The sequence below is a fragment of the Neofelis nebulosa genome, chromosome 3 (assembly GCF_028018385.1).
Source record: "Neofelis nebulosa isolate mNeoNeb1 chromosome 3, mNeoNeb1.pri, whole genome shotgun sequence".
Taxonomy (NCBI): domain Eukaryota; kingdom Metazoa; phylum Chordata; class Mammalia; order Carnivora; family Felidae; genus Neofelis; species Neofelis nebulosa.
In genome coordinates this window covers 73946529-73971691 of record NC_080784.1, presented here as the reverse complement: position 1 = coordinate 73971691, position 25163 = coordinate 73946529, and the positions used below count along the sequence as shown (strand labels likewise).

Sequence of the window (25163 nt, the reverse complement as noted above, 5' to 3'; positions counted from 1 at the left end):
GTGCCCTTGTGAGCGATGGGGTGGCTGATATGCCCAGGGCTGACTGAGCTGGGGACCTGGGGTCACGGTGGGCGATGCGAGCCTCTCAGTTTACTCATTAGTTCTTAGACCAAACAGGAGAATTATGTCTCAGGGCTTTGATAAGTCATGTTCTTTCGGGGCACTGTAGTTCTGAGGATTTAATCAGCGATAGGTGGGGAGTGAGACAGCGCTCTCCAGAGAGCTGCTGATAGTTTGCCCGCATTTACTAATGTCTCAGGGACACTCCACTGCAATGAACTCAGCACCGCAAATTGATCAGCTCCATCTGCTGGCATGATCTGCCCTCCTAGCAAAGCCAAGCCAACCTATTTCCTTACTTTAAAAAATTTTTTTTTTCCATGCACTTGCTTGAACATTTCTTTCACTATAATTGCTACGTATTCTTATTTTTGTAGTATTATATACATGGCTATAAGTCATCTCAAATCTTTTTTTGAAGGAAATAAAATATAATAATAGTTTTTTCTTTGGCTTACATAAGAAATTATGGGGGGCGAAAACCCCTCAGAGAAGCCATCTAGGATATTTACCTGTTATGAGGTAGGATTAAACTAACCCTTACAGTCTGTTTTTAAAGACTTTCTGAGAGAAGTAACTTGTGATCTTTGTGATCCATTTTAATATTTGCCATGGCTCAATGTCAGGAATTCCTTTATGTTTAACCTAAATTCATAGGTTACATTTTTTTTAAGTTTTTAAAATTTATTTATTGAGAGAGAGAGAGAGAGAGAGAGAGGGAGGGAGTGCAAGTGGGGGAGGGGCAGAGAGAGGGAGAGAGAGAATCCCAAGCAGGCTCCGGCCTGTCAGCATAGAACCTGATGTAGGTCTTGAACCCACAAACCTTGGGATCATGACCTGAACTGCAATCAAGAGTCAGATGCTCAATAGACTGAGATACCCAGGTGCCACCATAGGTTACATTTTAATAAGAGTTTCTCTTTTACTCACCTTAGGGGTGTTCGCTCCTTCTTGTTTCAGCTCTTAGTTGTCCCTTCCAACCTCAAAGTCATGCATGGGAGATGCGCCCACCCCATCTGGTAGGTCCCTGGGGGCCTAGGCCCTGGGTGTGGTAGGCACAAGCCTTCAAGAGAAGGTTCAGTGATTGGTGTGTGTGTGTGTGTGTGTGTGTGTGTGTGTGTGGACTCATACCTGAGGACCAGGAGTTCTGCTCACCAGATGCTTGGCAGCTGGCCAGGAGGGGTCCTGACATTTGGGCGGGTAGGCAGTTTGAGGCCAGTGGGCCTCTGTTGAGGTGTCACCAGGCCACCACAGTACTAGAGTTAGCTCCATAGGACTTTTGGATCTTGGCGGGTTTCCCTTTCAGGGTCATGTGTTCCAGCCCTGGCATCTGCTATGAGATCAGTCAGGGAGGGTGTCAGGACATGCTCCCACCTCCTACTCTTTCCCTCCAGCCCCCTTGGTGTTTTCACACCATTCCCCTCTGGACTTTTATCCTCAATCATGCAAAGCACACAAGACATGGCGACCCTCGTCTACAGTAGAGCAGGACTGCTTCTTAGAAACACAGGACTAATTTCTTAGAAACTCTCCAGTAGGTGAGAAGAACAGCTTTCATTATGTGTTGGTGAGTCACTCCTTCTCAAGGAAGAAGAGAATAATTTTTCCGGAGAAGCAAAATGACAACAGATACCTCCCCCAAATAGGGCTTTTATATTTTGACTCCCAAGGAAAATGAGCGGAACTGAATAGCATTCTGATTTATTTATTTATTTATTTATTTATTTATTTATTTATTTAATAGCATTCTGATTTAGTTGTCACAGCACATCATAAGCTTGGTGATGATTATTAAAATCATAAAATGGCCTCCTTCTATTTTCTGGCCACAATAAGAACAATCCTTTTATTCTTTCAAAAATTAATTATTTTCCAAAGCTTGTCATCTTTATTATTTTTCTTGTGTCTTTCCCCAAATCTTCATATCTTTCTTTAAAATCAGGCCCTACTACTACTCAGTGCTCATGAAGGCTCTGTTTGATGCAAAGTCATATCAGGGTCTTAAGTGACACTTTGGTAGCCACTTGTCCCGTGCAGATTTTAGTTTTGGAATTGTTATAATTGTACTGCTTTGCTAAGGCATGCTCGCTTTGCTCCATGTTATCTGGATAGCCAACCTTTGGCAAAGCAGCTTCTGGCGAACCCTGAGATAGAGGTAGTGGAACAGTTCACGTCTTAGAGAAACTACCTCCCAGATGCCTGGCCTCTATGCTGCTGCCTTGGGTCAGTTTGATGGCTTTTTAGTTTCTATCCTGGGCCTCCACCTGTTTTAGTCCAAATATATATTAGGTGTAAGTTACATTAACTCTGTCTTGAAGATGGCATAGTCAGACAGAGGTTCATCTGTCTCCCATGACAAGAAGTCTGAGGTTGTTGCCTGGTAGCATTGGTTCAGCTGCTCATCAGCATCACCGGGGTCCTAGCTCTGCCCTTCTTACTTCTGCTACCTTTCATTCTCATATTTTTGGTCTCATGATGCCAAATGGGATCTACAGCTCCACACATGGTACCAGTGATATATGTGCGTGGGGTGGAGGAAGAGCTGAAAGCCCTCAGCACCCTCTTCTCTTGCCTAGAAATCTGAAGCTATACTTCATTGGCCACATCTTTGGCCACCCCTACCGGCACAGGAGAGTAGGAAAGAGATGAGGTTTTCTGGCCTTGATGGCAGAGAGGAGCACAAGAGAAAAGGGCTGGAAATGGCTGTTTGATCACCTAACCACCAGTGCTGCAAATCACACAAGAAAGAGGCATTCCAAAGTTGTTATTTAGGGTGGTCCCTGTACAGGAGCTTTGCCAACTTGTTGTTGGGGAATTCCTCAAATTAGGGGAGGTAAGTTCTGTCTTCACTACTGCAAGATGAAAATACCAGAAACCCACTTTCCCAGCCTTCCTTGAACTAAGGTGGGAATCTGAGAGGGAGAGGTGGGGTGGGGGAGAAGCCCATGTCCAGTTGTACTTGAAGCCAGTCTTACCCCCATCCCTCTCCAAAACCATTCAGTTGTATGGGTCGGTATACATAGGTCATCACACTTTTTTCCCGAAGACAATTTGGGTTGAGGTTTCTGTCGCTTGAAAGCAAAAGCATCCGAGTTAACACATACTTAGAGTAAAATTCTTCTGGTATAAAATAATAAAACTACTTTACTGGTATAATTTTTGTTTCTAAAAACTTCATCAGCTTGCTTAGACCAGTTAAAGCCACAAATCCTTGTTCTTTCTTCTTCTCATTACCCCCTCTTCCCACTCCACTGTAGCATGGTGTCTGTGTTGTCTTAAGGATCTTTATTCCATAAGATAAATCATAATGGACATAAATTCCACTTGCAATAAAGCTATTCAAAACTCTTCTTTCCCCATCCCCCATACAACATATATTCCCATGGGAATATATATTCCCATATATTTACATTGTTTCAGAGAATATTTGGAGGTTGTAGTAGCCAGCTTCTAAGACAGCCCCCACTCATCTTACCTCCTGATATTCATACCCTTCTGTGCTTCTGTCTCACATTGAACCAGTTTGGTCTGGTACAGCATATACCCTGGTACGTTGCTAGTGGTGATCCACTGATTTGTCCTAAAGATTTTGGCAGTCAGTTCACAAAGAAGGAGACACAATTAGTATGATCCAGAAAGAGACTACTTCAATAGTCCTTAAAAAGAACATTGTGCAATATCATGAACAGATGTTTCAAAAACAATGTTTTCAGTAGAAATAAATTTGCTCCTATTTAGACTTATAGTGTCTAATAATCATATCAGTTGTAAGAAATAGAATGTTTTCCTTCAAAAATGGAATAGGCTTAATTCTAGACCCAGCAAAGATGGGTTCAAGTATAAAGAACTCACCAGTATGAAGAAATTAATGAGAGTTGGAGCTCACAATTCAGATTCGTCTTCAATGAGCACTTTTTAAAAAATGGATTTTTTAAAGTTTATGTATTTATTTATTTTGAGAGAGACAGAGAGAAAGGAGGGGCCAGGGGAGGGGCAGAGACAGAGGGGGACAGAAGATCCGAAGTGGGCTTTGTGCTGACAGCAGAGAGCCCAACATGGGGTTTGAACTCATGAACTGTGAGATCATGACCTGAGCTGAAGTTAGATGCTTAACTGACTGAACCACCCAGGCTCCCTTAAAAACTGAATTTTTAATTAATTGTTTTACATGAGAGTGCATTTAAAAGACTCACTGAGAAGTAGGATCTATGATCATTAAACAGTTGGATTTGGCTTATAAATCCCTGGAAAATAAACCTCCCAAATGTTCTTGAATCTGCTTTCATTTATATATAAGACAGCTAGAAAAATACAACAATATCATGGTGTAAAAAAGACAACTAACTAATCACATCCTGTGTGGATTTCTTAGATCTAAGTCTTTTTAAGGATAATATACATTAGCACATAACTTTGGGGCACTATAATCAGGAGAATGAACCCACAACAATGTGGATAAATTAATTCAGTGTTGTGCTGCAGTTGGCTTGTACCAGCTACCTTCCCGACTCTGTGATCAGTGACTGCATGCTGGGAGCTTGAAATCAGTCAGTTGTTATAACTTCTCCAGCACACTGCTGGATGAATTTCTCAAATAGAGTGTTGAGCAAATGAAGCAAAACAGTATATATGGTGTGATCCATTTATAAATAAACTACAAAAATTGGCCAAACTAATCTACACTTGTAGCGGCCAGGAGAGAGAAAGGGTGGTGAATGAAAGGGGCATGAGGTGGGCCCTGGAGGTGTTTGTGAGATTTTATTGCTTGATTTGGGTGCTGGGATCATGGATGTATTCACTTTTTGAAAATTCATAAATATGTACCCTTCTGAATTGTACATGTTTCCATATGTACATTATCCTTCAATAAAAAGTTAAAAATAACAAAAAAGTAAGCAAGCCATTAGATTAAAAATGAGTCTTTAAACAAGATAAAGAGTTATAAAACAAAAACAAAAGACAAAGATGTATAATAGAAGGCAACAAAATCTGCAAAAAGCAAAACTCTTCTGTAGGAATTGGGTGTCCTGGTATTTGACACATTGTATGTGTCATTGCATAGGCGTGGAATCAATGAACCAATGGACAGTTCTCTTGAACCAATGGACATTTCTCTTAAAATCCTCCTCCAGTCAACTCTGCAAATACATTATTTCAAACATTGTTATAGAAAATCTTTTTTAATTAAAAAAAATTTTTTTTGATGTTTATTTATTTTTGAAAGAGAGAGGCAGGCAGAGCATAGGCAGGAGAGGGTCAGAGAGAGAGGGAGACACAGAATCCAAAGTGGGCTTCAGGCTCTGAGCTGTCAGCACAGAGCCTGACGTGGGGCTCGAACTCATGAGCTGTGAGATCATGACCTGAGCCGAAGTCAGACGCTTAACTGACTGAGCCACCCAGGAGCCCCATTAATTGTTTTTATCAACATAAAAATGTTTCCTAGTTAAGTATTTAAAAAGTATCAATTCTTGGGATGCCTGGGTGGCTCAGTCAGTTAAGTGTCCGACTTTGGCTCATGTCATGATCTCATGGTTTGTGAGTTTGAGCCCCACATCGGGCTGTGTGCTGAGAGCTCAGAGCCTGGACCCTGCTTCCATTTCTGTGTCTCCCTCTATCTCTGCCCCTCCCTGCTCAAGCTCTGTCTCTCCTTCAAAAATCAATAAACATTAAAAAAATTGTTTTTTAAAGTATCAATTCTCTTTGTGCATACATTTTTTTTGCAATCATACTTAACTTTGCAGCAAATAACATGAGATAGGCAACAGGAATGATGAGATATCTGGAAATAATTTTATACAATGCATCAAGGAATGAAAGAGAAATTCCCTATTTACAAGTGAAAAAGGCTCAAAGAGCCTCTTCTTGTAGATTTACTTAGTCCATAGTGATACTTCTGCAAGTGACTGCTTATAGTGGGTGTTGCTGATGGGCAGATTCGACTTTTTATTCCCACCAAGCATCTCTTATTTGGTTCTATGAAAGTTTGATAATTCAGTTCCATTGCAAGAGTAGCTTTTGTGGTTTACTTGCAGAAAACCCTCTAGAATTCATCTGTTAACATCAGTAGCAGCTCTTCTATTATTAGACAAACAAAACAAAATAAAACTTTTTTATTTATGCCATAAAATATCATGTAATAGCATATTATACAATATGATAAAATATATTCTTTTTCATCTATTTCTCTAAACTTCCTAAGATCTTACTACAATGAAAAAGGTGGTATCAGTAAGGAGTGGGTTGGACTCTATTAAATATCTTCAGGAAACCCTCTGTAAATGTTTCTTTCAACTAAGCTTCTCATAAATACTTGGATAGCAGCTCATGTCTATTGCTCTTTATTTGGATACCATAGGATTTTTTTTTTTTTTTACAATTGTAACTACGTATTAAGGACTTTTAAGTGGATAACTAAAAGGAGTTAATAGCTGAAAATACCTTTGAGGGCATCTGAACCTACTCACTTATTTATTTATTTTATTGAAGTATAAATAGACATAAAAATCCGATTAGATTCAGGTGTACATCACAGTGAGTCAATATTTTTATACATTACAAAATGATCCCCATATTTAGTCGTTATGATCTATTGCTATATGAAATTATTTTAATATTTTTTACTATATTCCCTATGCTGTACATTACATACCTAAGATTTATTTACAGTTGACCCTTGAAAAACACAGGTATGAACTACAGAAGTCCAATAAACACAGCATGGAACTCTAAATGTATTTTCTGTTCCTTATGATTTTCTTAATAAGATTTTCTTTTCTTTAGCTTACTTTATTGTAAGAATAGAATATATAGGGGCACTTAGGTGGCTCAGTTGATTAAACGGCTGACTCTTGATTTCGGCTCAGGTCATGATCTTGTGGTTCATGAGGCTGAGTCCTGCTTTGGGCTCTGCGCTGATGGAACAGAGTTTGCTTAGGATTCTGTCTCCTTCTCTCTGTCTCTCCCTTGCTTGCTCTCTCTCTCTCTCTCTCTCTCTCTCTCTCTCTCTCAAAATAAATAAATAAACATTAAAACAAATGATAGAGTATATAATACATGTAACACATACAAAAATATGTGTTTTTTAATGCTTATTTACTTTTGAGAGAGAGAAAGAGAGAGAGCGAGTGGGGGAGGGACAGAGAGAGACAGAGACACAGAATCCGAAGCAGTCTCCAGGCTCGGACACTTAACCGACGGAGCCACCCAGGCACCCCTACAAAATATGTGTTAATCAACTGTTTATGTTATCAGTAAGCCTTCTGGTTAGCAGTAGGCTGTGAGTAGTTAAATTTTGGGGGACTCAAAAGTTACAAGCAGATTTCTGATTGCATGGAGGGGTCAGAGCTCCTTACTCCCACATTGTTCAAAGGTCAACTATGTTTTATAAGTAGAGGTTTATAGCTCTTAGCCCCATTCACTTATGTCCCCAGCCCCTCTACCCTCTGGCAGCCCCCAGTTTGCTTCCTGTGTCTCTGAGTCTGTTTCTGTTGTGTTTTGTTTGTTCATCTGTTTTGTTTCTATTAGATTCCACATATAAGTGGAATCATATGGCATTTGTCTTTCTCTGTCTGACTTATTTCACTTATCATGATGCCCTCTAGGTTCATCTATGCTGTTGCAAATGACAAGATCTCATTCTTTTTTATGGCTGAGTAGGAAGCCATCTGATTTAACACTGAGAAACACTGGAGGTCAGATTGGCATCTAACTGGGAATGTTAAAGCACATGACAAAGCTCAAAATCTTATCTTAATAGGAAAGTGGCCCCTAAGTGCTGTGATAATAAAGCTAAATTCATGTACTCTCCATTTGAGAGTTCCAATATTTTCTCTATTGCTTGACTGATTTAAGTGATATGTGAGGAATATACAATACAAAAACAACCCTTTATTAGGCAAGATTTAATTTCTTTCTAGGCTCAATATCCGTAAAGTGGAGATAATAATGAAAGCAAAGAAAAATTATGAGCTTAAATTAAAATATATCAGTAATGTGTGTTTGTATCTTGCAAGAGAGAGACTATCACCTCAAGGAAATGTCATTGTATTTTCATTGCTCCTGACTGGCATTTATTTGAATTTCATTCAGTTAAAAAATGTGTACAGAGTCTCTACTCTATTAAGCCCTCACATACTAAGGAGGGTATAAGAATAGTTGAGATATAATTCCTGTGGCCAATAAGTTTCCAACAATTTGTGGGAGACAAGTGCACACATGAGAAATGAACATATATGCCATACAATGGGTCTCCTGGAACAAGTGTACTATTGGAATTTAGCTGGTACAGGCGTACCTCAGAGGTATTGTGGGTTTGGTTCCAGGCAACTGCAATAAATTGAATATCACAATAAAGCAAGTAAAATGAACTTTTTGGTTTTCCAGGGCATATAAAAGTTGTTTACGCTATACCACAGTCTATTAAGTGTACAATAGCATTATATCTAAAAGGTAATAATGTACTTACCTTAATTTAAAAAAATAATTTATTGCTAAAAAATGCCAACCATCATCTGAGCTTTCAAGGAGCCCTAATCTTTTTGCTGGTGAATGATCTAACATTGATGTTGATGGCTGCTGACTGATTAGGGTGGTGGTGGCTGAAATCTGGGGTGGCAATTTCTTAAAATAAGACAATGATAAAGTTTTCCATATCAATTGACTCATCTTTTCATGAACAATTTCTCTGTAGCATGTGACACTATTTGATAGCATTTCACCCACAGGAGAACTTTCAAAATTGGATTCAATCCTCTCACACCCTGCTGCTGCTTTATCAACCAAGCTTATATAATATTCTATATCCTTTGTTGTCATTTCAATAATATTAGCAGTATCTTCACCAGGAATAGATCCCATTTCAAGAAATCACTTTCTTTGCTCATCTGTAAGAAGCAACTCCTCATCTGTTAAAATTTTATCCTGAAATTGTAGCAATTCAATCACATCTCCAGGTTCCACTCCTGATTTTAATTTTCTTGCTATTTTCACCACATTGGCAGCTATTTCCTCCACTGAAGTCTTCAACCCCTCAACGTTATCCGTGAAGGTTGGAATAAACTTTTTCCAAACACCTGTTAATATTGGTATTTTGACTTCTTCCCATGAATCATAAATGTTCTTAATGTGATATAGAATGATGAATTCTTTCCTGAAGGTTTTCAATTTATTTTGCCTAGATCCATCAAAAGAGTCACTGTCTTTGGCAGCTATAGCCTTATGGAATGAATTTCTTAAATAATAAGACCTGAAAGTTGAAATTACTTCTTTTATTTTTTATTTTTTTTTTGAGAGAGAGAGAGAGATAGAGAATGAGTGGGGGAGGGGCAGAGAGAGAGGGAGACAGAATCCCAGGCAGGCTTCCTGCAATCAGCACAGAGCCCAATGCGGGGCTTGAACTCACAAACCGTGAGATCATGACCTGAGCTGAAACCAAGAGTCAGATGCTTAACTGACTGAGCCACCCAGGTACTGCAAAATCTTGATCCATGTGCTGCAGAATGGAGGTTGTGTTAGCAGGTATGAAAACAACATGAATCTCATCCATTTCCACCAGAGCTCTTGGGTGACCAGGTGCATTGTCAATGAGCAGGAATATTTTGAAAGGAATCTTTTTTTCTGAGTAGTAAGTCTCAACAGCTTAGAATATACAATAAACCATGTTGTAAACAGATGGACTGCCATCTGGACTTTGTTGTTCCATTTATAGAGCACAGGCAGAATAGATTTTAGCATAATTCTCAAGCCCCTAGGATTCCTGGAACGGCCAATAAGCAGAGGCTTCAGCTTAAAGTCACCAGCTGTTATTTGCCCCTAACAAGAGAGTCAACCTGTCCTTTGAATCTTTGAAGTCAGGCATTGACTTCTCTGTAGCTATGACAATCCTAGATGACCTTTCCTTCCAGTAGAAGGCTGTTTCATCTACACTGGAAATCTGTTGGTTGGTGTAGCCACCTTCATGAATTATCTCAGCTGGACCTTCTGGAGAACTTGCTGCAGCTTCTCCATCAGCACTTGCTGCTTCCTCTTGAACTTTGATGTGATGGAGACGGCGTCTTTCCTTAAACCTCATGAACCATCCTTTCCTAGCTTCAAACTTTTCTTCTGCAGCTTCTTGTCTCAGCCTTCATAGAAATGGAGAGAATTAGGGCCATGCTCTGGATTAGGCTTTTGTTTAAGGGAATGTTGTGGCTGGTTTGATCTTCTATTCAAACCACTCAAACTTTCTCCATATCAGCGATAAGGCTGATTTGCTTTCTTAGCATTCATGTGCTCACTGGCACAGCCCCTTTAATTTCTTTCAAGAACTTTTCCTTTGCACTGAAAACTTGACTAACTGGTACAAAAGCTTTCCACCTATCTTGGCTTTTGACATGTTTTCCTTGCCAAGCTTAATTATTTTTAGCTTTTGCTTTAAAGTGAGAGGTATACAACTCCTTCTTTTACTTGAACACTGAGAAGGCTTTAAAGAGTTACTAATTGGCCTAACTTCAATATTGTTGTCTCTTGGGGAATAGGGTGGTTCGAAGAGAGAGAGAGAGAGAGAGAGAGAGAGAGAGAGAGAGAGAGATGGGGGAACAGGCAGTTGGCAGAGCAGTTGGAACACATACAACATTTATCAGTTAAGTTCACTGTTTTATATGGGTGTGGTCCCTGGCATCCCCAAAACAATTACAACAGTAACATCAAAGATCACTGATCACAGATCACCATAACACAGATAATAATGATGAAAAAGTTTGAAATATTGTGCGAATTACCAAAATGTGACACAGAGACGCGAAGTGAGCAAATGCTGTTGGAAAAATGGCTCTGATAGTCTTGCTTGACAGAGGGTTGCCACAAACCTTCAATTAGTAAAAACAAAACTAACAAAACAAACAAACACACAAAACCCAGTTTCTGTGAAATGCAGTAAAATGAAGCACAAGCAAACAAGGTATACCTGTACCATAAAAAGATGAGGAAGAGGCTCCTGGTCAGATATTTTTGGAAACACTGCACTGATTAAGTTAAAATTAACTAGATGCTTACATCAAGGATTTTCATAACATATAACATGCTAATGTTAATCATGAATTTCCAAGAAGGAGAGAGGGAATGTTGTATCCCAGACTTTTGTATCTTAGAAACCTTTGGTCAGAGAACATCTTGGTGGAAAATGTCGTTGATAAATGTCACAACTCAGGCTACAGAAGCAAAATGCAGAGAAGATAACATAGAATTTGGATTTAGAAGACCTCTATTGAAATACTGGCTTTTCTGCTTTCTAGCTTTCTGAATTTGAAAAACATTATTGCTGGGATTTAGTAAAAGAATAAAGCTATTTTTGGTTTTATTTTTTCAGTAGTGCATTGGAGCTGGCTCAAAAGTTTTCAAGAATTTTTTACCTAGTTACTCAACATAGACATAATTAAAAGTAGTATATATGATATGTGTGTATATAAACTTAAATTAAATAAATGATATGATTATAAAATGTATATAAAATTATAAAAGGTAATAAATATTCAAAACTCATCACTTTCTGGTTATTTTATTATATCTATTATATTTTACTATTTATTATATTTACATTTATTACCATATTAATGAAATGAAAATCCTATATAATTATGTGCTTCTGTACATCTCTTCCCAGCTCCATGTTCACTGATATCACAGCTTGAAATTAGCCAGGGTGGGCTATTTATACAAAGATACAAATGCTACAAATCGGCCCCCTTTCCTCTCTAGTTGTTAGACAATGGCCAGCCCACCACTAGTTTAGTGACAATTAAATACGATATTGTGTCTTAACCTCCTTAAAAAATGCCTTAGTTGTGGGATAATTGGAAATAGTGTAACAGGATGCTGTGAGGTACCTCGGTATACAGTATAGGGTACGCGGAAAACAGCTAAATTAAGGCCCTGTTGAGAATAAAATTATAAATCTTCAAAGTCAGCTTGGAAAAGAACAAGATCTTGACTGACATGCCAACTCTGCATGAGGTGTTAAAGAGGCTCTGACCCAGGAGGGTGCCTGGGAATTAGGGGAGAGCCCCTTTTGTGAGGAGAGAAGAGCTCTTAAAGAAAAGCTATCTGTCCCTCTTACCACTCTCTGGGGCAAGAAGATACTTGGTCAATAGACACCTTTGGTGGACTTGCAAATTTTGTGCGTGTAGAAAGAAGGTGCTGTTGCTGTCTGTATTAATTTCCTATTGCTGCTGTTACAAATTAAGACACAAATTCTGTGTCTTAAAGCAATACAAATTTATCATCTTACGGTTTTGGAGGTCAGAAGTCCAAATGGATCTTTGAGACTAAAATCAAGAGTTCAACAGAACTATATTCCTTCTTGAGAATTTAGAGGAGAATTCATTTCCTTACCTTTCTCCTTACCATTCCTTACCTCTCCAGAATGTAGAAACTATCTACCTGCCTTGAGTTCTGCTCTTTCTTTCATCCTCAGAGTGTGTAACTCCAGCCCCTGCTTTCATTGTCATACTTCATCTCACAGCTTTGACCCTCTTGCCTCCATCTTATAGGAGTCCTTGTGATTCACTGTATCTACTGCGATAATTCAGGATAAACTTCTCATCTTAAAATCTTTAACTTAATCACATCTGCTAAGTCCCTTTTGCCGTGAAGACTGACATATTCACAGATTCTGAAGGTAAAGATGTGAACATCCTTTGGGGATGCATTATTCTCTCTACAACAAAATTATACTATGAAGTGGATGTTCTCTTAGCCACCAGTCTTGTCTACTTGTTCATGTGGTCTCAGAATTGCAGAAAGGGCAGCATGGTCAGGCAGAGATTACCCTTTCAAATTCCTAGTTCTCAAACAATGCAGATTACAGAGCCTACTTGCTCCAGCAGCTCCAGATTTGGGGTGATAAGGAATGAATGAGACCAAACTGTAGGTTCACTGGAACCAACACATGTGAGGCAATGTAGTTCAAATGCTAGAGGAATGTGGCATGGGGGTGCTGGCAAGGATAGCTTGGAAATGTAGCTGATTCTTGCAAGGGCCCATTGATTCTATGGGATTGCATACCATGTCAGCAAGGTTTTGTTGGGCTTCCACTGATCCACATAAGTCTGGAGATAATAAGCCAGGTCAGTGGTGATTATCAACAGAATGAGAACCCCTAACAACCACTGACATAAAGTTGTTTATGACCCATAAAGAGAAGCATAGTCAATCCAAGAATCAAATGACCATGAAAGGAAAAGGCTTTTCCCACTCCCCTCCCCAAAACCAGAGTAACACACGTGAGAAAGAAAGGAGTATGAAAAAGTAGATCATTTTATACTCCTTCTCACTCTACTCCAAATTTGATCCTCCATAGGTGAGGTGAAGGAGGAGGGGATTTGCAGTCAGATTGACTTAGATATGGGATTAAAGCTTAAAAATGATCAGTACTGAGTCTTAGTAACTAAAATGCAATAGCCAGTACTAAACAGAAAGTGAAAAGTTGTAGAAGCAGGGGCGCCTGTGTGGCTCAGTTGGTTAAGTGTCCGACTTCAGTTTAGGTCATGATCTCACAGTTCATTTCCTTCCTGAGGGAAGGACCCTTCCTCCCCCCCATTAGGTTCTGTGCTGACAGCTCAGAGCCTGGAGCCTGCTTCAGATTCTGTGTCTCTGTCTCTCTCTGCCCCTCCCCCACTCATGCTCTGTCTTCCTCTCTCTCAAAGAATAAATAAACATTAAAGAAAAGTTATAGAGGCCGACTGGGATCTCATAAATAGAGTTCGGTATTTGGCAGAAGTCGAGGGGTAGGCAGAGCACAATTGCTGTCAGTTGTTTGAAAAATAACATCTTAAACATATACCCCAATGTGGTGAGATTCCTCAATTAAACTGGTCACGGAAGAAGTCATTGTTATTGCTGTGCTCAACTGCCAGTGGGGTCATGTAGCTAGTAGACGCCGCTCAGAGTGGAGAAGCAATAAACAGACCGAAAAGCAGAGCAGTATCTGGGGAAATAGCACTGAAAGGAAGAGGCCCAGGGGAATGGGCAGGATTTGGTTGGACAGAGCATTTATCTGCTTTTACTCTCCTAAAATATGAAACATTTGAAAGGATAGAGGAAAATATGAAAATTTTTTGAACTGAGAAAATGAAATGGGTTAGTGTTAGAACTGGGCTAATTGTCCCACAGCCTAGGAATCATACAAGGAACAGCCTTCCAAACGTTCTGTGACCGCTGACAGCTGGGCTGTTCACCCTGGTACTAACTGATGCATCTTGGCACCACGTGAGCCATTAGGCTGTTGATAGTGAGCAGGCTGAGCTCATGCATTCTCATCACTCATGCAACAACCTGTCACAGTGTAGGGATGAACAGATAGTGTGCACAAGAAAATGGCCTTTTTTCTTTCCTAAGATGCGTATTCCAGCCGGAAATGCCAAAATTGAGAATAAGGAATAGCTATGGTTCATAAAGAAAAATAAATGAGTCCTGAAAAAGTCATACTTTAATATTTTACCGGTAGTCGTCTATTTTTCTAAATCGGCTCTGCATAGTATAACTCATCTCAGAGCAAATGACAGGGTGGAGAGATAAGCAGATGTCCACTCTGCAGTACCTTCGCCAGGACGTGGAGGTTTGGTTGGCAGTTTCCTCCTTGTGAGTCCAGGCAGGAATATTCCCTCTACAAACAGGAGACATTTTGAAGCATTTTGATCAATTTCAGTATCTGACCAACTGAAATAGCACTTTGGTGAACTGATGGTATGTAAACGGTGACCGGGAAGAACCCTCAAGAGTGGCAAGGGGCTCTCAGGTTGCTCTAGGGTCATGTGTTGCCCAGAGAAACTCGGGCAATCAGGATGCTGGCCTCTGTAAGCAGTGGAGGATTGTATCATTCAGCTGGTCATGACTGTTACTGGATGGTTTTCAAATTTCAGACACTTCAAAATGGTAAGACAAGGAATTTTAGAATTTACATTTCACATTCTTTTCCTTGGGAAGATGAGGGTAAAATTATAAAAATTAGAGAACACAAATCACTATTTTCATACTGACAAAAAATCCTACTAGCTAAAAATCTCTCATATATGGGAGTGCCTGCGTCTCTCAGGTGGTTAAGCATTGGAATTTGGATTTCGGCTCAGGTCATGATCTCACAGTTCATGAGAACGAACCCTATGCTGGGCTCTGCACTGACAGATCTCTGTTTGGAATCTCTCTCTGCCACTTCCCTGTTCTCTCTCTCAAAATAAATAAATAAACTTTAATAAAATAAAATAAAATTCTCTCATATATGACATTTAACACTAATTTAACAATGCATTTTTAATAAATTCCAGGTCTTAAATTTCCAGCCATCTGTTGTTCATTTCTACCTCCAAAGTCTACAGACACATCAGACTAAATGTATCTAGAATTAAACTAGCTCCCTTCTCAAGACTACTCTTGGCTTTTTATGTTCTGTAGTTCAACTAGAATTAGTCTCTCCTCTCTCTCTCCCCCATGTCTTTCTCTCTCTCCCTCTCTTTCTCTTTCTATGATACACACACATGCACATACATGTACACACCTATTCAAACTCATGCACACACACCAAGGTAGGTTAAATGATGTAATTTCAATAGCTGACCCCAGAATTTATCTTAGGACTGAAACTGTTTCTGTTTATGTTAATGTAATGATAGGCTTCCTCGTGTCTGGGGAAAATTGTTCTTCAAGGGAATGATTCACAAGACCATGAAACAGAAAAGAACTAAACTTCTCTGCACACAAAGTGGAAGGAATTTGGAAATAGTGTATATCAGAGAAGATAGGAAAGCCAAGGAACACAGCAAAACTTTTATCTTTGGAGAAAGTTGGTGAGAAGTTTCTGGTGGTGTGAGTGGTGACTATTAAGAACAGGGATTTTAAAAAGTAAGATCATGTTTCTCATATAAATATATCAGTTTATATGAAGCATTTTATTTTACTTCTTTTTAAACTTGTATGTTATTGTGGAGAGAATATTTAACATGACATTTACCTTCTTAACAAATTTTTAATTGCACAGTAGGTTATTGTTGACTGTAAGTACAAAGTTGTACAGCAGATCTCTAGAGCAAGATTGAAGCTTTATGCCCACTGATTAGTAACTCTCCACGTCCCCTTCCCCCCAGTTCCTGCCAACCACCATTCTGCTCTTTGAATTTATGAATTTGACTATTTTAAATATCTCATGTAAATGGATCATGCAGTGTTTGTCTTTCCGTGATGGGCTTATTTCACTTAGCACAATATCCTCAAGGTTTATCCATGTTGTCATATATCATAGAACTTTCTTTTTTTTTTAATTTTTTTTTAACATTTATTTATTTTTGAGACAGAGAGAGACAGAGCATGAACGGGGGAGGGGCAGAGAGAGAGGGAGACACAGAATCTGAAACAGGCTCCAGGCTCTGAGCGGTCAGCACAGAGCCCGACGCGGGGCTCGAACCCACGGACCGTGAAATCATGACCTGAGCCGAAGTCGGCCGCTTAACTGACTGAGCCACCCAGGCACCCCAGAACTTTCTTTTTAAATGCTGAATAGTATTTATTTATGTTTTTTGTGTGTGTGTGTGGTTCGATACAAATTTTAGGATTGTTTCTTTCTCTTTGTAAAAACATATCATTGGGATTTTGATAAGGATTGTACTGTATCTGTGGATTGCTTAAGTAGTATGGGCATTTTAACAATATTACATCTTCCAATCCTTGAACATGGAATGTCTTTTCATTTATTTATGACTTGTTTAATTTCTTTCATTAATGTTTTGTGGTTTTCAGTATACAAGCCTTTCATCTCTTTAAGTTTATTCCTACATATTTTATTCCTTTTTACTGCTATTGTGAATAAGATTGTGTTCCTAATTTTTATTTTTTTATTTTTTAGATAGTTTGGTGTTAGTGTTTAGAAACTCAGCTGGATTTTTTAATGTTGATTTTGTATCATGCACCTTTACTGAATTAATTTATTCTTTTTTTTTTTTTTAAGAATTAAGTACTCTTTTTTTTTAAATTTTTTTTTTTAACGTTTATTTATTTTTGAGACAGAGACAGAGCATGAACGGGGGAGGGTCAGAGAGAGAGGGAGACACAGAATCTGAAACAGGCTCCAGGCTCTGAGCGGTCAGCACAGAGCCCGACGCGGGGCTCGAACTCACGGACTGTGAGATCGTGACCTGAGCCGAAGTCGGCCGCTCAACCGACTGAGCCACCCAGGCGCCCCTGAATTAATTTATTCTAACTTTTTTTTTAAATGGAGACTTGAGAGTTTTCTATATATGAGATCGTGTCGTCTGTAGACAGGGACAATTTTACTTCCTTTTCAGTTTATGCATTTCTTCCTTCCTTCCATCCTTCCTTCCTTCCCTCCCTCCCTGCCTGCCTGCCTGCCTATTTGCTCTGGCTAGGACTTCCTGTACAGCTGCGAATGGGCACCGTTGTCTTGTTCCTGATCTTAGAGGAAAAGCTTTCAATTTTTCTCCATTGACATGGTGTTATCTGTGGGTTTGTCATATATGGCCTTAATTATGTTTGAGTACACTCCTTTTATATCTAGTTTGTTGAGCATTTTTACCATGAAAGGGTGTTGAATTTTGTCAAATTCTTTTTCTGAATCTATTGAGATAATCACATAGATTTTATCCTTCATTCTGTTAATGTAATGTGTTATATTAATTGATTTTTGTATACTGAATCATCCTTGCATTCCAGGGATGAATCAGACTTGGTCATGGTGTCTGACCTTTTAATCTACTGTTAAATTCAGTTTGCTAATATTTTGTTGAGGGTTTTAGCATATGTGTTCATTAGGGATATTGGACTGTAGTTCCCTTATTTTTGTGATGTCTATGTGTGGCTTTGGTATAGGATAATGATGGTCACATCAAATAAGTTTGGAACTATTCCTTCTCTCCAATATTTTGGAAGAGTTTGAGAATGATTAGCATTAATTTTTCTTTAAACTTTGGTAGAATTTGCCAGTGAAGTGTTCTAGTCCCAAGCTTTTCTTTCTTGGGAGGATTTTCAGTACTGAGTCAATCTCCACGCTGGTTATAGATCTGCTCAGATCTATATTTCTGTTTCCTCAGATGTAAATTAATATGTTACATACTTCTACATATTTACCTATTTCTTACAGTTTGTTAGCGTAAAATTGTTTTTATAGTCTTTTATGATCCTTCTTATTTATGTGTAATCAATTATAATTATATTTATTTCATTTCTGATTTATTTACTTGCGTCTTCTCTTTTTCTTAGTCTTTTCTTTTTCTTAGTCTGGCTTTAATTTGCTATTTTTTCTAGTTCCTTGAAGTGTGAAGTTGTGTTATTTACTTGAGATCTTTCTTCTTTTTTGAATGTACATTTTTATTGCTATGAACTTCCTACTTTCTACAGCTTTTGCTACATTCCATAAGTTTTGGTAAGTTGTGCTATTATTTTTCTTGAGATATTTTTTAATTTTTATTTTGATTTCTTTTAACCCAATGTTTATTCAAATTTATGTCCTTTAATTTTCACATATTTATGAAATTACGTTTTCTTTCTGTTGTTGATTTCTAGTTTCATTCTTGTGAAAAATACTTTTTAATGTTTATTTTTGCGTGCGCGAGAGAAAGAGAGAGACAGAGTGCAAGTGGGGGAGGGGCAGAGAGAGGGAGACACAAGATCTGAAGTAGGCTCCAGGCTCTGAGCTGTCAGCACAGAGCCGGACTCAGGTCTTGAACTCACAAACTGTGAGATCATGACCTGAGCCAAAGTCAGACGCTCAACCGACTGAGCCATCCAGGCACCCTACTAGTTTCATTCTTGTGATCAGAAAATATAGTTAGTATAATATCAGTGTTCTTAAGTTTGTTAAGACTTGTTTCGTGACCTAATTTTTCTACCTTAAGAGTTACCCGGGGTGCCTGGGTGGCTCAGTTGGTTAAGCGTCCAACCTCGGCTCAGGTCATGATATCATGGTGTGTGAGTTTGAGCCTTGCATTGGTCTTCGTGTTGACAGTGCTGAGTCTGCTTGGGATTCTCTCTCTCTCTCTCTCACTCTCTAAAAATAAATAAATAAACTAAAAAAAAAAAAAAAAAAAGAGTTACCAAAAAAAAAAAAAAAAAAGGAGAGAGAGAGTAACAATATCAAAAAATAATTAACCAAAAATTCATCCTTTTTCCTCTTATAAAACAAGAATCTAATTATACCTTTAATTTACTTGCAGTCTTTTATTTTCTGGCATGATTTTTTTTTTTTTGGTAAAAAATTCTTTCTTCATACTATTTTTTTTAATTATTATTATTTTCTTTAACGTTTATTTATTTTTGAGACAGAGACAGAGCATGAACGGGGGAGGGTCAGAGAGAGGGAGACACAGAATCCGAAACAGGCTCCAGGCTCTGAGCTGTCAGCACAGAGCTGGCCGCGGGGCTTGAACTCACTGACTGCGAGATCATGACCTGAGCCAAAGTCGGCCACTTAACCGACTGCGCCACCCAGGTGCACCTCTTCATACTATTATTTTGATCCTTTTTCAGTAACTCTTAAAGTAGAAAAGTCTGTCTGCACAGGTATTTCCCAAGACCAGGGAGCTTCTTCAGCCTCAGCTTCTATCGTCACTCCCAACCACCTATCCCTGCACTTCCACTCTGGCTTCCAGTTATGCAGAGTGACTTTTAGCATACTGAACCCTTCAAAGCTTACTGTCACAGAACTTCTCCAATACCCTCTATCCCTTCATTCTGGCTAAATTTTCTTTCCTTTTATTTCTTTCTTTTTTGGTCTAAATTGCCTTTATGACATTTATGAACCTCTGATATTGAATATATATATATATATATAATATTGATATAATATTGAATATATATAATATAATATATATATAATATTGCACATATTGTGTCTATGTATGTGTATATATATAGTCTTCCTTAACTATAAAGCGGCTCCAAGAGATCAGTGACTTTGTTTTATTTACTGCTGTGTCTTCAGAACATAGAACAGCATCTGATAAATAACAATGCCCAGTTAATATTTATTGAATGAGGGGTGCCTGGGTGGCTCAGTTGGTTGAGCATCTGACTCTTGATTTTGGCTCAGGTTGTGATCCCAGGTTCATGGGATGGAGTCCCACATTTGGCTCTGTGCTGAGTGTGGGGCCTGCTAGAGATTCTCTCTCTCTCTCCCTCTGCCCCTCTCCCTGACTTTATGCTCTCTTTCTCTCTAAAATAAAATAAAATAAAATAAAATAAAATAAAACAATAAATATTTATTGAATGAATGAATAATTGAATGGAACTTTGGAGCTCTCTATGTTTTATTCCATATGTCTGAAATATCCTCCTCAGACCCTCCTTCACCTGGTTTACTACTATGAATCTTTAAGGTGTACTTTTCAACATCACTTATTCATAAATCCTTTTCTGCTTTTTTTCTTCCAGCTTTACCTTTATTCCACAATTGATTGTTTGCTTGTATCTTCTTTTATTCCATGAAGACAGTGATAATGTCAACCCTGTTCACCTTAGTGTCCCCATTGCTAAACAGCATCTGGCACATAGTAGGTATTATATACATCTTTGTTCTTTTTGTTAGTTACTTTCTATTCTTCAAACATCACATGCATTTTTAACCTAAATTTCTATGTATGCTACTTCTTAGGTATAAAATACTGTTTCTTCAATTGATTTCTGTCACGTATTTCTAAGAATAATTTTTTGCCCATGATTCTCAAACTGTGCACCAAGGTACCTCGAGACACCATAGATTGTTCACAGGGAACACTGCAGGATACTTAAATTAAAAAAAAATTAATTTTATTCACTTTTGAGAGAGAGAGAGAGAGTGAGAGAGAGCAAGCATGAGTGGGGGAGGGGTAGAGCAAGAGGGAGACACAGAATCCGAAGCAGGCTCCAGGTTCCCACCTGTTAGCACAGAGCCCAAAACAGAGCTCAACCCCACAGATGATGAGATCATGACCTGAGCCAAAGTCGGACGCTCAACTGACTGAGCCACCCAGGCGCCCAAAGATATTTTAAATTTTTGACGGAAATACAGCAGCATCGGTAGATGCCACATGAACTACTAGCGTAAGGTAGTCCATAGTTCCACGTTACATTGTGCTACATTCCTTTCAGTGACACCATGTCTTTGTGGAGCCATGATTTAGTGGTTTCTGTGATAAAAAGCAAATACCATGTGAAATTTAAGGTGGAACAAAAAACGTGAATGTTAGTGTCTATTGCTATTCCAAGTGTTTTGAGAAGTTGCACAGCACCCATCAGGCTCACTAATCTCCTAATAGGTAATGATGGCTGAGACTGAAACAAAAAAACTACTTTCCCCTTTCAAATTGTACATATTATATTTTACACAGCTGCTAAGCTTTAGGACGCAAAATCTTATTAAGCTGTTTGGATCTAAGTAACTCATATATATATATTTTGGCCTGGGTAGGGAGGGTATAAGAAATTACTGGGATACTAAGGGCACTGTGAACCAAGAAAATTTGAAAACCTCTGTATTATCTGAAATCAGTATTCCAATTTCAACCTTTTAAGACAAACTCACAAAATCGAGTTCATTTGAATCTACAGACATCTGTAGAGTTCATCTTATTTTAAGTCTATAGCAATGCATGATGAGGTCTCTTTTCCTCTCATCCCTTTTCTAGGGCAACCCTGCTCCCCCCAGCTCTATCTCCTGCATTTCCCCTTCTCTCTTTGGTCTACATGAGTTTCCTTCTATACTGATTAGTGTGGCTGAGTAAAACAAATGCCGAGTCTGAGTCATTTCCCATTTACTAGTGAAGGGATTAATTGAGATGCATTTTCCCATGTGTTGATTAGAGCTGAGGCCACTATTAAATTAAGGAAAGGGTGCGTTTATCGCCTCCTCCTGGTGAGCTCTACCCTTTTATCTGCCATATTTCTGATGAATATATAATCACTGAATACTTCATTTTGATACAAAATGAAGAACAGGTCTTCAAATAATTAGCTTGTTAGGGTCAATGAACAGAAATTTTAGTTCTTGCTTGACAGAAATTATTTCATTGAACTTAATCATTTGATCGCAATCATCCTTTTGGCACATTTCCAACTAGAGAACAATCGCCGTGTGTTTTCTTTTCTCTATATTCAAAGTGATACTTAGTTAAGGTAAAGAAAACACTTCCCAGGGCACTCCTTACCATTTTTAGCTGCCTTTTTCCTCAAAGAACTCTAATTTGGATCCCTTTGTTTCTTCTATCCCTTCAAAATCTATAGTAGAAGCATCATCCACAGTCTTTGCCTGAACCCACCGGTCATCTGCACGCTTGTGTTATACCTAAATGCACCACAACACACTCACACATCATTCTCTCTTTGCCCATTGTGGTTGCCACCACATCCTCTAAATCTCTTAGAAAAAGAAAATAAAATAATAGGATACATTGAATAAAAAAGTTTTCTTTTTTCCACAAGACACCAGAGCGTCCTGGTAGACCAGTTTAGGAAGGAATCAAGAAGGGAACATGGGATTGTGTGGGAAACAGTCCAGGGAAGATACAGATAGGAACACTTCATAGGAAGCTAGTTTCACCATCATTCCACTCTGAGATTGGATTGAAAGGGGTTGGTTGTATTGTATGTTTCCAAATGGAAATGGTCTCTGGTTTTGTATAATGGCATCTTTTCTCTAGCTTGCAATGGTCTATTATTCTCCAAAAGTTCAGATTTTCATTGTTCCCTTGTGTTTTTTTTTGGTTTTTTTGTTTTTTTGTTTTTGGCAGCCAGCCATTTGTTTACCTGACATATCTGGTCAGCAACTTATAATGACCATATCATCTTACTCATATTGAGAAACTTAAAAAATCATAAGATTAAGAAATTGTTGCCCTTCCAGGAAAGTTGTATAGTGGATTTCAGAAGAGTTTTTGCAAGTTAACTATTGCTCTTTTGGTCTGCTGAGTATTCATTTCCCCCAATGGCTGAGATGCAAAATGAATTGGCATTACATGTATTTGTTATACAGTTGACCCTTGAATAACACAGGTTTGAACTGCGTGGATCTACTTATACACAGATTTTTTTTTTTTGATGAATACAGTATAGTACTGTAAATGTTTTTTCTATTCCTTATGATTTTCTTTTGTGTGTGTTCCTTATGATTTTCTTAATAACATTTGCTTTTCTTTAGCTTACTTTCTTGTAAGAGTACAGTGTATATATGCATAACATATGAGATATGTGTTAATGTGACTGTTTATGTTACCAGTAAAACTTTCGGTCAGAAGTAGGCTATTAGTTTTGGGGGAGTTAAAAGTTATACACTTAAATGTACATCCTTGACTGTGTGTGTGTGAGGGGGGTGTCAGTGTCCCTAACCCCCTCATTGTTCAAGGTTCAATTGCAATTTTGTTTTAACAAATAACTCGAAATTTACAGTTGGATGAGTAGTCCCAAATGTTAATGTGGTTATGTTTTTGTGGCATATATTGGCTTTTCTTCTTATCTATTTTTTTTTGTCCATAGCATTCATCTTATTCTATGCCCATTATTCAAGAAGACTTTATCTCAACAGACCTGGTGTATAGGTCTTTTGTTTGCCTATCTGTAGAAACACAAGTGAGCAGTATATCTTGAAGAGACACTGATGTGTTGTTGGAGTTTTTCTCCTCTCCCTCTCTCTCAACCTTTTCTTGTCTGTACCTTCGGGCTTATTTGCATCTGGCTCTCTGGTAATGTTAAATAACATTATTCTTATGGCCAATACATGAGAAGAGAATTGATCAGTGTTGACTTCTGTTACTTTCATTTTTTTCCATTCCAAAATAATTATTGGCTCAGTGGTCTCCAAATTTCTTACCTTCTTTCTTTCCTTTCTTTCCTTCTTTCTTCAGGTTTTGCATGCCTTTCTTCTCCTTGATATCCTTTCTTTCCTTCTCCTCTTCTCCCTCCTTCCAGCCCTCCCTCTCCCCTTCTTTCTCTTTTGTTTCTCTTTTTTTTCTTCAGACTTGACTATCACACTGAGCAACATTGTAATATTATTACTTTATAGTCATGATACACTTAAAAGCAATTCTCAGTTCTGTGTAACCAATTACTCAATTCTTCCTAATTGTTAGCCTTTTAATTTCTGGCATGGAATACTAGTAATGTGTTTGGAACTGAGGAAATCAGAGAGATTTTGGAGATTTTAGGTAATCTACACTAACGTATAAACTCATTCTTATGCTGATCCAGAAGTTTGGAGGTAATATATCTTTCATGTCAAACAACAAAGTTAAGAGAATAATACCAACATTGCAATTAAGTTTCACAATAGATTTTGATATAAATTATTTTGTTTTGGTTTAATTATTGTTTAATATTTTATGTAATTATGTGAACTTATTTTAGACTAAGACTTTTCTAGTTTTGTTTCATGAATATGTATCAGGTACCTTTTCTTAGCATTGAACATTTGCAGAAAATAAGTGTGTAATTTGTTCCTGTGCTGCCACAGTTGCAAAATTCCTGTCATAAAAGAGACAATATTAGCACTTTTGCCAAAATCTTAGCCATTTAGAAGTCAAAAGGGTGTGGAAATTGATAGCAGCTGACAGGCATGGTTTATGTAATGGAAGTTTTTACAAATAAGTTTTTTTTTTTTTAACGTTTATTTATTTTTGAAACACAGAGAGACAGAGCATGAACAGGGGAGGGGCAGAGAGAGAGGGAGACACAGAATCTGAAACAGGCTCCAGGCTCTGAGCTGTCAGCACAGAGCCCAACACGGGGCTTGAACTCATGGACCGTGAGATCATGACCTGAGCCGAAGCCGGATGCCCAACCGACTGAGCCACCCAGGCGCCCCAAGTTTTGTTTTTTTAATGACAGTTCTTCACAGAATAGAGACAGTATAAATCTAACTTATTTTTAATTTAAATGTGAGTTATTAAGAAATGGTTGGGATAGAAAGGTGAAAGTGATACTTGTTATTTATGCTTTGAAATTTAGCTTCATTTTTTACTTACTTAATTTTTTCTTTTTAGACTGCATTCTCTCAATAATATCTCAAAATGTCCATGGCCCTTGGACATATACTTTAGGGCAAGCATCATATTTGAGAGCTAGTTAAGAGAGATATATTTAAAAGCAAGACCCAACAAAGG

At 38.2% G+C, this 25163-nt stretch overlaps 1 pseudogene; it reads right to left on the bottom strand.

The window, feature by feature from the left end:
• Positions 1-2048: 2048 nt before the first annotated feature.
• The window catches only part of LOC131507997 (tigger transposable element-derived protein 1-like), a 90762-nt pseudogene continuing 67647 nt past the window's right edge, over positions 2049-25163 (bottom strand).